The 15,187-nt window shown below is 46.3% G+C and overlaps 1 protein-coding gene and 1 long non-coding RNA gene across 4 annotated transcripts in view; both read right to left on the reverse strand.

The window, feature by feature from the left end:
• Positions 1–1,502, reverse strand: part of LOC144158201 (deoxyribonuclease TATDN1-like) — a 44,181-nt gene extending 42,679 nt beyond the window's left edge. Inside the window, exon 1 of one of the 3 annotated variants that reach the window (XM_077688895.1) lies at positions 1,344–1,502. The gene's annotated coding sequence lies outside the window, so the exon portion shown is untranslated. The other 2 variants (XM_077688897.1, XM_077688896.1) reach the window with 2 other exon arrangements.
• A 7,072-nt stretch (positions 1,503–8,574) lies between these two features.
• On the reverse strand, positions 8,575–14,244 carry LOC144158204 (uncharacterized). The gene is made up of 3 exons (XR_013319984.1): positions 13,813–14,244; positions 10,021–10,057; positions 8,575–8,673 (listed from the first exon to the last, which is right to left on the reverse strand). It is a non-coding gene; the product is annotated as an uncharacterized LOC144158204 (long non-coding RNA).
• Positions 14,245–15,187: the final 943 nt, after the last annotated feature.

Consider the following 15,187-nt stretch of genomic DNA (forward strand, 5'->3'; position numbering starts at 1 on the left):
TGGCTCGGCAACATGTGAACACTCGACAGAATTCTTAACCAAGTGTGAGTGGTACAGTAAATTGCAATTTCACGTTTTCAGAAAAAGGTTTTTTTTTAGTAAAAGCATACGGGCACTAAGCCTGAGAATGATATATTCAAATAAACACTAATTATTGCATGAAAGCGTCCGAATACCGTACCGATGCCCGTCGCTGTGAGCAGCGCTTTCCAGTCCTTCAAACTACCCGCCAAAATCGGTGTCCGCGAAACCGAAACCGAAAGTGAACGTACGAAAGTATGGTTAGAAGTTTGGCTCTCCGTCCGCTCGGTGCGCTACACTACAGTACAGTCATTCGGCCGCAGGGCTCTATGGGAGTGTCCACTCTTACCAGTATTTCTTTCTCTATGCTTAAACGATTTCGTGCCAAACGCAGTACGCATGGGCCGCTGATTGTATACGGTAACACGCGCTCGCACGTTCACGCTTGAGTTAAGAAACAGCCGGTGCTGTAAATTTTGGGTTGCACAGTGTACTAGGGTTTTTTTTTTTTTTTTTTCCGCGAACATAAACCGCTCCACGCATCACGAAAGCAGTAAACTGACAGCGTCGAACCGGCTACGGATTGGGTTGGTTTCATGACATAGCTTGGAAGACTTCAAACACTTAACTGCAGAAAATCGCGCGACTTACACAAAAACCCGGCCAGGTTAGCATTGTCCCCCTCTCCATCAAAAGACCGCACTCAGCACCAACACGAAGCCAAAAAGACGAGTTATAAAACAACCGCGCTAGAACGTCGACGCACTGACAATACTGACAATCTCGATATCAAACGTGCCGAGTATTAGCGGATTCGGATAAAAAGTGTGCAAAAGCAAGGGTCTTCTCGGCATATTTACCAAGCGTCCAGGGCCACTGGCTCAGAGCTGTACGCAACAGGCCACCGATGCTGGATGAACTCACGTGCGGCCGCGTCCCACTGGGTTCGCGTACGATCGACTGGGAACTGGACCCCCTTTCCGGAAGCTCGCAGAGGCCGCCGGGTCGGAAACGGGACTTGAAGGAACCGTTATTCCGGGCTGGCTCAAAAGGGCGGAAGTCGGAACGGGTTTTTTGGGAGTGGAAGCGAGCACGCCGGCCGGAACTGCGGTCTGAACCGTTTGCCGCTACCGGTTTGAACGGAAGGAAGACGGCGTCAATAAAAGAGCCATTGTCCCTACCTATTTCTTTTCGATTTTCTCGGAATAACGGCTCGGGTCAGGGCGGTAACCAGTGCGACCCATGACAAGCCGTGAAGCCGCTGCACGACCACGTCGCCAACGCGAGATGACACGGGATTTCGCATTGCAGTACTGACTTACTTCACAGTTCACAAGACGATCATGCAACACACATGTCTGAGAGTTTATTTTGCGAATTCCAGGGTCCTAGCAACTTGCAAACGTCAGAGAACACACGCCGTTGATGTAGGACACATTGCAGTACACTTTGTCCACATGGTTCACGTAGTCTGCTCCTGGCTCGCGGCCTGGCTTGGAGCGATTTAAAGTTAGACGTGCATTCAAGCTTTATTTAAGTTACTTTTTATTTGAACGTGATTACCAAGCTTGTTGAATAACAAGATGTGTTAAAATAATATCAAAAGCGGCAACAAATAATAATGCGCACGGATTATTACGCATATCGTCTGCTTCGGGTTCTGCAGGGAAGCACCGCCGTGACTGGACGCATGCTGGCTGTGCTCGCGGGGCGTTTTGTGTTTTCTAAAATTCTTGTGTGCCATGCCGAGACTGTGACCCTTACAATTACATGCCAAGATGCGCACTGACTATGGTCCTGACTGTTCCTAATAACACTTTACAAGTTTCCTGTCCGTTTTCTAAATTTGGTAAAATCTATCGCTCTATCTGTGACTGTCACTGCAACTTCACACTTTCACGGACGTCAGTACAGAGAGTTCAAAACCACGACCTACTTTATACTTCAAAACCTCCCGCCCCACTTTAGCTGTTGTTATAATTCTTTTTTTTTTTTTCAGCGAGTTCAAGCACAGGTACAACTAGAACAAAGACAAATCGCGTTAACAGCACTCATTTTGGTTTCATTTGCACTTTTTTAATTGGTACGCCAGTTGTTTGTGAACCTTTGGGCGGTCGGACCAACATTTTTTTTTTTTTCTCCAGGTAGGGCTTTCAATCAGTGACTTTGCGGTACCTGCCGCGTCACTCCTGCAGGACTGGATCAGCGCTTACATCGGGTACAGAACGATATGCCTGGGGTCACTCGGCGCGCTACGACGAGGCCCGCTTTATTTCTCATTTTGAACTGCTGAGGATTGACCCAAACGAGCTCTGTGTTTTTGTGTGTGTGTGTGTGTGTGTGGGTGCACGTGTGTGTGCTATTTTTTCTCCCTCGTAGAATTGCGAGAGCGCTGTTCTGGCCCGCCCATCAACCGCTGGAAACTGCTCTCGGAAGGCAAATAAAAGAGACCATATGAGGTCTGGGTGCATCCACTTGTAACTCCACCTCACAGAAAACATGATGTGGAACAAGGTACTGGAGTGGGTAGTTCATTTTAAAAAGAGGTACAGCGCAAATAGAAAACAAGTACACAGAAGCACGACGGGACGATCGAGCACTGCATGTCCCGTCGTCTTTCTGTGTACTTGTTTTCTATTCGCGCTGTACCTATATTTTAGCCCGACATAACTTGAAGTTTTGCTGAACTTCATCAAAAAAGCAGGCACTCAGCACAGCTAGCTTTTAGTTGGCTTTTTTGCCATCGCAATGTCCCCACAGCTCCCAACATATATTATCACCATGGGGCCTCGAGAGAGGCCCCATTAATCGGGCCACGGTGAGTGGGATTCCCCTATGTGTGCTCGTTTTTCTTTCCTTTTTTGTAGCGTGAGCTACACTGGCCGAGGTTGAGCAGGATCGCGTGGCTCCTGGACAGCCGTGCTGCGCATGCGCGAGGAGCAGTGACGTCACACGGCGCACAGAACGTTGCTCGCTGTCCGGCGTCTCTCATCTCGCCGACCCCCGTTCCGCACGTGGCGGCCCGGTCCACTTGATGATCATGCGAGGGCCGGGTGGCCGGGTGTGCAACCGTTGGCTCATGCGTCGCAGAAACACCGGCCCCCGCGGCCGGGAATCAAGCCCGCGTACTTCGGCTCAGCAGCACAACACGATTTAGAAGCTATTACTACCATGCCTTTTTTTATTGTTGTTAGAATAAATCGCTGGAGATCGAGTCCAACGAGTTAAAATATGCGTAATTGTTACAAAAAAAAAAAAAAAAAAGGAGGAGTAATTTCTTGCGTTCAGAATCCGAGATTTGCAAATTCGGCTGGCTCATCACACTGACCTATAGAACCCTCATAATTCTTTCACGCTCTAATTACTCTAGATCATTTCTGCACGCGAATTTTCTCCATACTCCTTGCAGTTTAGGAAATAATTGCCTCCAAAAAAGTATATAGATTTACAGATAGTATATACAGATAGTACAATACAATTTACAGATAGTATATACAAAAAACTGGTAACCTATATAAAATCTGCATGCTAAATTACATACAAAACATGTTAGTATACACAAATCCTTCATAGCCCACTACGACACCTGCATGTAAGTGGAATAAGAGAGCTGCCTAAATATTTGTGCAGGATAAATGAACGACGCGCAGTTAAAATGGTGCTTGCCCCCACCAGGTATGTTCCAGACATGCGCTTCCCACTTTGCCTGCCTTATCCTGCCTGCCTCTGTGGCATTGAGGCAAAAGGCTGTTTTGAAAGGGGCCATGAAGAACTTTGTTTAATTTGAAAGAACGAACTAGGCCTCAGTACCTCAGTCAGCTCCACTCTAGCCACGAAAGACGTTTTTAACCGGAAAAAACGCAAAAGTATAGAAAAACTTTCAAATTTCAAAGTACACTGACATCATATGGGCCAGCACTAACAACATGATTTTCAGTGTGTTAATCGCACGTTAGCATTCCAAGCGATGCGATAAATGGAATGAGAGGCCTTACTGCATTCGTCCAGTCATGTGTCTCGGAGGTGGTTTAGGTCGGCGGCTGCCAATCGCACAAACAAGATTCTGTGGCATCATACAAAAGTTGCCAAGAAAGAGCTAGAGAGTCGCCAACGCTTCACATTTTCTTTAATAAGTTTGCGATAAAATTGGTATCATTTTTATCAGGACAAAGCAACCTTTCTAATGAACCACTTGTATTTTGCTTCATGGCCCTTTTAAGTGCACCCAGTCATTGATGTTCCAACATGCTAAAGCTAGAAGACTGATTGATTGATTGTATGGTTTAACGCGCCGACGCAACACAAACGATGAGGCACGCCGTAGTGGAGGGCTCCGGATTAATTTTGACCCCCTGGGGATCTTTAACGTGCGCCGAAATCTCGAACACACGGGCATTTTGGCTTTTCGCCTCCATCAGAAAAGCGGCCGCAGCGGCCGGGAATCGAATCGGCGTCCTCGTGCTCAGCAGCACAACGCTTTAGCCAGTGAGCCACCGCGGCGGGCAAAGCCCAAAGACTACAGCCCATTCTGCATTTTTTTCTGTAAAGAAAGTTCCGAGAGGGAAATTACTGCAAGGATACATAGATATTTGCTTTATTTTTATTGGAAACACTAAATATTGGGCAGAAAGACAATGAAAAGAGCAACAACAACAACTCAACCTACAACATATGGCCATGTGCAGCCCTGCAAACACAAGAAATTTGTTTTCAGTAGAAAAGAAACAAAACAAGGTAAAAGAGCCGTACTAAAAATACACAGTATCAAGTTTCTTTTTTTTTTTCTGCTACTGCAGGTATGGACTCAACTCTAACACAGCCGGTGAATTTACATGTTGATTTGTACTTCTGCATAACAAATCACAATTGATAGAGTTGGTGGTATGTGCTGTGAGTAGTGTAAACTGCTTTTTAACTATATTTACAAACCATCTACCTGTATTTCTGCTCAACTCAGGCACATTTTTTTATAAATAAAACAAAAGCACACACACCGAAATTCACAGCACAATAACTTTGCAATGCAAGATTTCTGCCGCTACAGTGACAACATCTAAGAAACCTTACTGGTTTCTTCCTTGGATCAAAGTATTGTCAAAATCTTGCTTCTCCGGCTCTACACACTGACCAAGTCAATGCTTGAAAATTAGATAACTGCGCAGCCGCATGGCACAATAACAGTTTCATGAACTCTTTGGTAACAAACAGTGTGATACGCAACCTAACATGCCACCCATTCACATGTGCATGGAACCAAAACTGAAACAAAAGCATGACGAATGTGTAAAGCACTTTTCCAAGCTCAGCTGAATTGGCATGAGGTATGCGTGAGCGTTTTCTTCTTTCCCTAGCAAAAGAAATCATTGGAACCACAACAAAAGACAGAGAGAGAAGTACAAGTGCAAGTACAAGTGCACGGCAGACCACAAGGCTGTACATTATCGACAAAAGCATAGTGTGTTTGAAGGGACAGACGACCAATATTTGTGCAGTGCATGTCGTCTAGCTCATATGAAAGCCGGCATTTCATGTAGTGGGGGGGCAACCACAAGAAATTTCCACATAAATTGGCAGAAATAATTTTGATTCGGCCCTAAACTTTCTGAAATCTGAAAAGTGGCACTACCGTACACGTACAAACAGCTTTGTCCGTTTCAATGCGAGACTACGTAAAAGGAGCAGGAATCAATACTGTTCAGCAATACTGTTTCAGCTGGGGACAAGTTCCTGACGGGTTGAAAGTGTGCTGCTGCACGGCTCACTGTCATGCTTGCACGCATTCTTCTTGGGAGCAAGCTTGATGCCAGGAGACCTAAAAACCCCACTTGCAAATATTCTAGGGCCCTATGAGGGAAATCGTTTTCGTTCAAGGTGTCTTAAAGACCAACTGCACTCAAAATTTCGACCTTTTTGAAAACCAATTATAGCAACCAATTTAATGAACTATCTCGAATCAATTAACTTCTTTTATGCGCACCAGCATGGTTTTAGAAAACTCTTATCATGCGAAACTCAGCTCTCAGAATTCACCGACGATATCTTGCAACATATGGACGATCATCTACAAATTGACGCCATCTTCCTCGACTTCTCGAAGGCCTTCGACCGTGTCCCACACAATTACTTGCTTGCAAAATTAACTACTCTTGGAATCCCCCCGACACTGATTACTTGGATAGAACATTTCTTAAAAGGACGCGTACAATACACAACTGCTAACTCCCATGATTCGCAAATTTCTAGTGTTACATCCGGTGTCCCCCAGGGAGCAGGCTTATCCCCCCTATTATTTTTAATCTACGTCAACGACCTGCCATCTAACACAAAAACCAGACTCCGTCTTTTTGCGGATGACTGCGTCATCTACAATGCCATTCATAACCCTAGCGATTCCACTGATCTTCAGGAAGACATTGACACTATCGTTGCATGGTGTGCAAAATGGCTCATGCCTCTTAACCTTAATAAGTGCCAATCCATGTCCTTTTCTCGTAAATGCAGCATCACAAATCACGCATACCATATCAGTTCAAATGAAATAACTCGAACAGACTGATATAAGTATCTAGGCGTTCACTTGACATCGTCATTATCATGGGTCACTCACATTGAAACAATATGCGCACACGCCTCACGCACACTTGGCTTTTTGCGCCGCAATCTCAGACCTGCATCACCAGCTATTAAAAAACTTGCATATCAGACATACGTTCGGCCTAAATTGGAATACGCTTCATCTATCTGGCACCCCTCACAAGCATATCTCACCTACGAACTAGAATCCATCCAGAATCGCGCGGCTCGCTTCATCATGTCAAACTACTCGCGTAAATCTAGCATCACTGAACTCAAACGCACACTTGACCTTCCATGTCTCCGATCACGTCGAATCATCTCGCGTCTCTGCTTGCTTCACTCGTTCTACTATCACCCACTAGCCAGGCACCCTCGACTTCAACCCCCGCCCAGAATCTCGCCGCGCCTCAACCATAGCAAACCAATCGTACACATTCAGTGCCGCACATCATCGATGAAAGATTCTTTTTTCCCTCATGCAATAACCCTGTGGAATACCCTGCCCGACAGTATTGTTTCGTCCGCTGACCGCACGACTTTTCGCAAGAAACTAGCAGTGCATTTCACCTAAATGGTTTTTGTTAAAATGATTTGCTAGTTGAACCATGTTTGTAACAAACTTTTAGTGACCCATGCATTCTGATGCTTATTACTTATGTATATTGCTCTTTTATTTGTAGTCTATGATTTTGAATATTTTTCTGCTTGCTTGTTTCCTTTCTGAGCGATGTTTTTTGTTCCCTTTCTTCGTCTTTTCTTCCTTTTTTCGGCCATCTGTGTGATGAAGAGTCCCTCACATATTGTTTGCCCCCGCCTTATGTAATGCCTCCGGGCCCTTAAGGCTTCAATAAATGAAATAAATGAAATGAAACCCTATTTCCATATAGTCTGCTTTATAGCTCACTTGCGGCGTGTGGACGGCGCAAGTGGTCAGCAAAAATCGGCGATTTTGAAAGCGAAACCGAGGACAGCGCGGCCACTGCAGTGACGTTGCAGCCGTCCAGCGAGCGGCCGGACGGTCACAAGCTCGGGAGAAAGTCTGCGCGCAAGCTCTACGCGCGCGCAAGGCAGCAAACGGGTGAAGCGTTCGCAGCAGAGCTCGACCGGTTCTCCAGCTGCGTGGCTGGCCGGAGGAAGAAGACCTTGTCGGCTGGAGCGTCACAGGCGCCTTATGGCTGTTTACCCGATCTGCCGGCAGGTACAGCGGGGTCTGCGGCGGAGATTTTTTAAATGCTTCCGACTGATTAACAAGGCATTTCACGGGGCTACCACTCTGGTCCCAGCTGATTTGGGGGTACTTACTACGCATTAAAAATAAATTTGGTCGAGGTGAAATTTCAGTGCAGTTGGCCTCTAAGTGATGCCTTTTCATTAGAGATAGAGGGCATGCGCTCTACAAAAGTCCGTTGCCTCTCTCCCTTTAAGGAGCCCCCGTGCTGTGAGTGCGCATGTGAAGCAACAGGGCCTTCTTCTCTCGAAACGCTCGAGAACAGATGCCGCATGGGAATGGACGCTCACCAGTATGCTTCCGCATGTGGACCACAAGGTTGCTTTTCACGGAGAAACACCTCGAACAGACGGCGCACTGGAACGGCTTCTCGCCCGTGTGCACACGCATGTGGACCACCAGGTTCCTCTTCACGCTGAACGCTGCCGAACACATTTCGCACTGGAAGCGCTTGTCGCACGAGTGGACGCGGGCGTGCCACAATAAACCGTTCCTGGAAGAGAAGGCGGAGGGGCACCTTGGGCACCGAAAGGGCCGCTCGCCAGGGTGCGAGCAGGTGTGCCTCAGCAGGCCCTGTCTCTGAGCAAACGTGCGGAAGCACACGTCACAGACGTATGGACTCTCACTTGCGTGAGTCTGCATAAGCTCAGCCGGGTGTAGTTCATGAGTTGCGGTGTTCTCGACCGCACCAAGAAAAGTTGTGCCCATTGGACGGTCGCCGACTGCAGCACTGAAGTTTGCCGGGATATGTGCGTTGCTTGAAATCATGCTGGAGGTGTCGTGGCTTGCGAACATGACTGGAGCTCCAATTTCAGATATGCGCTGGCCTTGTACCGCGAGATGCACACCTGGGACAAGAATGGCATGCTTGTGTTGGCAACTTATGGTAACAGCAAACAAGCTCCAGCAACTACACAGGACTTCATGGTTATGATTTAAGGCAATAATGACAGCATTTGCATTTCAATGCACGGTGTAGTTGTAATACTATAAATATAAGTGACACAAGCTTAGTATGCCTTCGGAAGCATAGTGGCCACCTGGTCACCTTATTGATCTTAATGTGAGGAGTTCGAAGGTTTTGGAGACCACCAGGCATTTTAAATACGCATTTAAGCTGATTTCTCTGCCATTTAATTTATGAGTAACCTTGTAACAACGGCAATTTTAATCAGGGGCTTGAGATCCTAACACAAGTAAAGGTTTAGAAGGGCACGATAGATCAATGAACAAAGAAAATTGGGGGAAATAGCTGATTTTGATGGCTGGTACTTGTCAAAGACAGCCACCCTTGTGTTGTCTTTGACAACATGAGGATGGTGATTTGAGAGCACTCATGTTGTCCTCTTCTTGTGTATCGTCTGTCTGCACTTTAAACATGAATCAGATACGACCACCCTCAACACACACCGATAATATCAAGATTGCAAAAAGGCACAAGCCATTGAAATTCTGCTTTACATCATCACCTCAACTATTCAAGTGAACAAAGAAAACGAGAGCAAGAACTTAGGTGCATCTTTTTTACTCAAAACCATCTTAAACGGAACGATAAGAGTAAGCTCATCACCGATCAAATGAAAAAAATATCTTGTTCAATACAGACCTACCATAACGGGCTGTATAACATCAGGTGCACTACACAGTGTGTATACATAAATTAGTACACACATCTGCTTTTAATTAAAAAGAAAACTGCAAACCCTACTTATGTATTGACATTCTCCCTCAAATAAGACTCATTAATAATTATTTTTGCTGAACAATGCTGACAAATATGGAGCACATTTCTAGATTTATTAGACTGAAAATGTATTGCCTATATAAATGTCTCACTCAAGAATTCTTCCAACTTTGGCTAGGCAGCTGTATCAAGAAACAGGCAGACAGACAGACAGACAGACAGACAGGCCAATATTTTCACGTTTGAGTAGCCCAAGAAAAGCTATCATCTTTAAAACAAAAATGAATATTTCAAGAATAGACAGCTTTCATTATGCAATGAAACATGTACAATGGTTCTCAAGACCAAAGTGTGGAGCTTTAAATTCTCTCCATACAAGAGACAGTTTTTTTTTTAAATATATGTAGCTCCCCAAAAAAAAAAAAAAGACGACGACTTCAGAAGCACATAAAATGACAGAGAAGAATAAACAGTATTCAGAACTAAATCCATTAGGCTGATTTCTACGAACTTATGATGATGCTGATCTTGAGTGTTGGGTACGGTGTCTGAAAAAAAAAAAAGAGAAAAACATAAAAACCTCAGCAACACAATTTTTTCACAACCTGGCCAAGGTCCAAGAAATGTACAACAGCTTCCCTGTATAGTACTTCTTGTTTCACAAATACTCTGGGAAATAAAATGGCTTCTTGTTCAAAAGACAAAATAATTGTCATTGATAAGTGTCGTTATTGCCAGGTGGTGCTGTTAATAGCTCTTTCCCCATATTCAAGTAAATGTGTGCTTTTGATGGACTGGCAAAATGCTCAATCCACAAAACAACTGTGTCAAGTATTCAACAATTAATGCTGATTCAAAGGCTGAGGTTGTTCGCTAGCCCACATTGGAATACAAATATTGGCTAAGTGCATCAGCCAAGATCTCTAAAAAGTTCCAATTCCTGCTTTGAAGCAGTTTAAAGGCGCATCTGACAACTTGTGGCAGGTTACGCTGCACCCTGTCTCAGATGAACCTACAGAAAGAGAGAGGACAGCTTCTGCGTCAATTGGCCATTTACTAAGCACAGAAAGTGGGTTTTTTTCCCTGACCAAATTGAACATATAATAAGGTTTGAATTTTTGGTAAGCTCAATGAAAAAGTGAATGGCGAGCCACTGCTTAAACTCTAGCAGTCCAGCCCCCCCTCTAAGCAAGCTTCTAGTCAGGATCGCCCACTTTTTATGTTTCATAGAGTTACGTGCCCCTTCCCCAGACATGGCAACAGAATATGAGAAAAGCTGAATGCTTTTGAACCAAACACGTTCATGGTGCCTAGGCAGGCAGTTACTATATCTCTGCAATGACTCAGTGGCAGCACACTTAAACTAAGGGACCTTTTTGGGTCCTCTGCCGTGCCGCCCAGCAGAGGCCCCAGGAGCTAAGCTGAACTGTGATTGTGCAGCACTGGACTAAACGAAATTCTACAGGAAAAATTGGCACGACTGTGTGTGTGTGCACCATTTAACCTCCATTTTTGTTGTTTCACACCTAGCATAGCAGGCTTAGAGCAATGGCTTAGCTAAAATCACCTTTGTTCAATTAAACACTCCCACTGCCAAATCGACCTGCCACAGGAACAAGAAATGATTAAGCCAGCCGAGGCACAGAACACTAAATTCGGGTGATATTGGCTCGTCTGGGCCGCTCATTCACTCATACACATTAACTCACCATTCTAGTAGTCCCCGTGCAAATTGACATGGCCTTTTGTAACCAAATGGAAAACTCACACAAGTCTCAACTCATTCAAAGAGATGAGTGAAATTTTTATACACCACTGTCATGACTGTACGCCTCTTCTCGGCCCCTGAGCCACGTTTTTTAACTACAGTCAGTTATAACGAGGCCTAAAAATTATCTAAAACATGATATCAGAGTCTACCCCAACAAGTAGGGTGGGGTATAAAGGGCAGAGATTACAACAGAGCTTTGTGATCAACACATAGCATACCAACACAGACATTTCAAGTATGACATCCAACCCCACTTCACCAGAAAGGAAGAGCCCAGTTTCAAGGGAGCTCTTAGAAGGACTAGACAAGGAAGAAAAAATCCAGTGGTTAATATATAGCCCATAAGTTTGCCATCTTGTGAACTAACAATACTTGTCAGCACCATGCACATCTCCCATCTGACATCCAACTCCAATCCACCAGCAAGGAAGAAGCAGGCGTCAAGTGGCGATTGTGAGCTATTATACACCTGTTGTGGAGCAGCCATGAAGAAGGCTGAGATGCAAAGTAAACAACAATGCAGCTGCATTAGCCCACCAATTACTTGTCGTGTGAAACCACTTCCTTCGCGTCTGCATCAGCAGTGATCGATGTAGTAGAGGCAATAATGAACACCACGTATGCACCACAACAAGAGTTATAGCTAATTTCTACAGTGATCACAAACAAGTCATGGGAAGCAAAACATTTGCATGTGAATGAAAGTATTATGAGCCTCACTTGTCACATGCAAGTCTAAGGCCCTGCGAGAAATTGGCAAGACTATGTTGGAGGCCCACTGAGCTGGGACAGCACCAAAGGAGGAGGGTGCCCAGAGGGGGAGGGGATGCGAATTTGCAGAAGAGGTGCTACACACAACGCTTGAAGTGGGCACACCTTTCCATGAGAAGCTTATGCGAGTTACTGAAGACCGCAGATTCAAGACCATGTATACAGCCAGCACTGATACAGCCACATCGCTGGTCAGGAGCTCACTGCAGCAAGCGCCGGACACGAGCTGACCAAGGCTGGCAAAAGGTGCGGGCTAGGGGTGCTGAAGGCCTGCACATAACCCGCATACAGAAAGTGAAACATCACTGCAAATTTTTTCATGTGGATGCATTAAATGGCCCATTGGGCAGACAAGCTTCTATCAAAAAACTACAGCAGCAAAATGGCTCCTACAATAACTGGCGGCACAAAGAGAACAAAGGCAACTTGACAGAGCTGGAAAGAAAATTGAGAAAATTTGTGACTGGATGGGAATCAAACCCGGTGTCTCCGGAGTGCGAGTCAAGCATGCATCCCTGACCCAGCTAAGGGCCCATGGCCCAGGGATGTACGGTGAGGGTGATGTTCTGTGGCACTTTGGTACGCAACACATTCAGATCACCTTACGTTAAGGCTGAACACAGGCAGAGCACCATACCCACTTGTGTGGATTGGCCAGCAGCACGGTAACAGCTGCTGTCAAAAGGTCGCGGCAGTATCAACAACCCCCGCGTCATTGCAACATCGAAGATGCCCAGCCAAAATTCTTACGTACCCACTTAAGGGGGTTCGCCAATGATGATGACAGCTGTCATCAGAAGTTCACGGCCAATTCGCCGATCCTCATTTGCAGTGCAGTCTACATAACCAATAACCTGCCATTCCAATTCCGCCAATAGAGACGTTCATCCCTGCTCCTCCTTCTAAATTCTACGAGACAACTCAGTGGGATTGAGGATTCACCAGTGAAAACAACAGCCTAGGCTCACGGCCGATTCGCCAATTCCCAATTATGCAACACCACCATACCCACTTAAAAGAGCCCTCGACAGAATCCAATGGGACATAAACAACTTCACATTCCCAACGTGCTTGGGTGCCCTCGATTTTTTTCCTTTTTTTTTATGCCATCTTAATAAAGCATGCGCCCGAGCTGTAACGTGTGGCGTGTTAGCCACGGCCACATTGACGCTGCTCCAGCCACTTGAGCTGTGCTTTCGTGCAGTAGCTTGCCACACGCCCATTCTGCCACGAGCAACACACAACACTCAACAGTGTCGGTGGATGCGACAGCGTTGCCACGTAATCTACAAACCCAGCCAATCTCTCTCCCCTTTCTTCTAACTCCCCTCCAACCTGGTCATTTCGGGTATGCGCATGGGGGAGCAGTTTTCTGCGCACACGGGACCGCCCGATTATTCTTTCGCCTAATGATATCGCTTTGATATATCCCATCGACGGGTTTAGAACGTTCAGTTTACATCCAGGAGAGAATCACAGCAATTCTGTGCGCACTGCTCCTCTATCTAAATGCTAAGTCTGTAGCGCGCGTAGCCACAATAGCATGACAGTTTGCTGCTGTGCTAACCGGTTGTGAACATCACCTTCACGCCTATCGGCACATGCTGCGTGCGAGCGAAGTTCACAAATACGCGGCGTGCGTCACTGACAGCCAAGACCGGGGAAGCGGCGCTAGCTTTGCTTGCTTTTTCGAATCGCCAGATCGTGATTTTCTTACACTATTTTTTCGTGCTCGGACGCCCAACATGCAACAAACCGCACATTTTCGTAGCACGAGAAGTTTCCCGTCTATGAGCATGCTGTTAAATGAAGCCCCGGTCAACACTCGACCGATTGCGGTGACCGGGTCCGCGCTCTCGTGTAAATCCAGGGCGTTTCGCCACAAACACGGAGCTCTACTCTCAGGCGGGATGTCGACTCGGTGCGAAGTGTAACGGCAAGACGAATCTCGCACACGTAGACCGGTGCCGTTTGACAGCATCGGCTGCAGCGTTGCCATGGGAGCAGGCTGTGGGCAGCCGATAACTTCGCTGCCCACAAAGCACAGCGCTGTAGTTCACATCACCACACCTCACCAACTGAAACTACGTCGCCATCACGGCATCACATCGGCAAGCGCTTGGCAGCATCAAAGAACGCGCACAGGAAAGACACAGACTTTTTGATCAGAAAAACCACGAGAAAAACGGTGCGATTCCGCCATGTTTCAATGACGGCTTAACCATGCTTGACTCGACCTGCTCTTGAGTTGGCTTTTCAAGCTTTTCCTACAAGCAATCAGGCAGGTAAAGTAGACTAATACTTAAAACAAATGTAAGCCGGGATATAGAAAAGTAAGCAGTTGCAGATAAGTAAATTAAATATGCAAGATGGCATATTTTGTTACCCCAATTCAAATGTGTAGCCATCAGTTTTTACCATCATCATCATCTGCATAGTGGCGCAATTTTTGACTTTTTTTTTTTAGGGATGGAGCGTCAGTACCCGAACTGGTGCGCACCAGAAGTGCTTGAGAAACGGCGGCGCATTTCGTACTGTCACAAGCCGACCCCTTCACAAATGGAGCTGAGCGCCATTTAGCTCGCCACCCTCGGCGCACGCAGCTATGGCCGGGAGGCGCGCACTGTTGGCTCCTTGGCAAAGCTAATCAAACATGAGTGCTGTACGTTGTGACCTTACCTAAAGAAACTACTCTGTACTTCACACCTACCATGAGTGCCGGGACACGCGGCCAGCATCGGAAACGAATTGGCCCACGTGCAGGGACTTATACACCCAGGGGCGGATCCAGGTTTTTCCTGAGGGGGGAGTCAGCTTCTACCCATGGATGATGATGATAAAAAGGAGGATGAGGATAGTAGTCTTTTCTATTCACTGAAATATTTCAAACCACAAATACAAGAAATAGAAAAAATATTCAACTGGACTTTTTCTATGACCTGAGGGGTCATCTTCTAGGGGGTACAAATTCCCAAATTGTGTGTGTGGGGGGGGGGGGGGGTTCAGGACATCCGGACCCCCCCCCCCTCCACCCCCGAGAAGGGTTTCGACACCCCCCCAAAAAATTCCACAACCCTGAGCACCCCGCCCAGGGATTTATACACACCCTCCTTCCCAAACACCCCCCAGGAAGATT

This window comes from Haemaphysalis longicornis, unplaced genomic scaffold (assembly GCF_048455015.1).
Source record: "Haemaphysalis longicornis isolate Haplotype H1 unplaced genomic scaffold, Haemaphysalis longicornis Haplotype H1 scaffold_10, whole genome shotgun sequence".
Lineage (NCBI taxonomy): Eukaryota > Metazoa > Arthropoda > Arachnida > Ixodida > Ixodidae > Haemaphysalis > Haemaphysalis longicornis.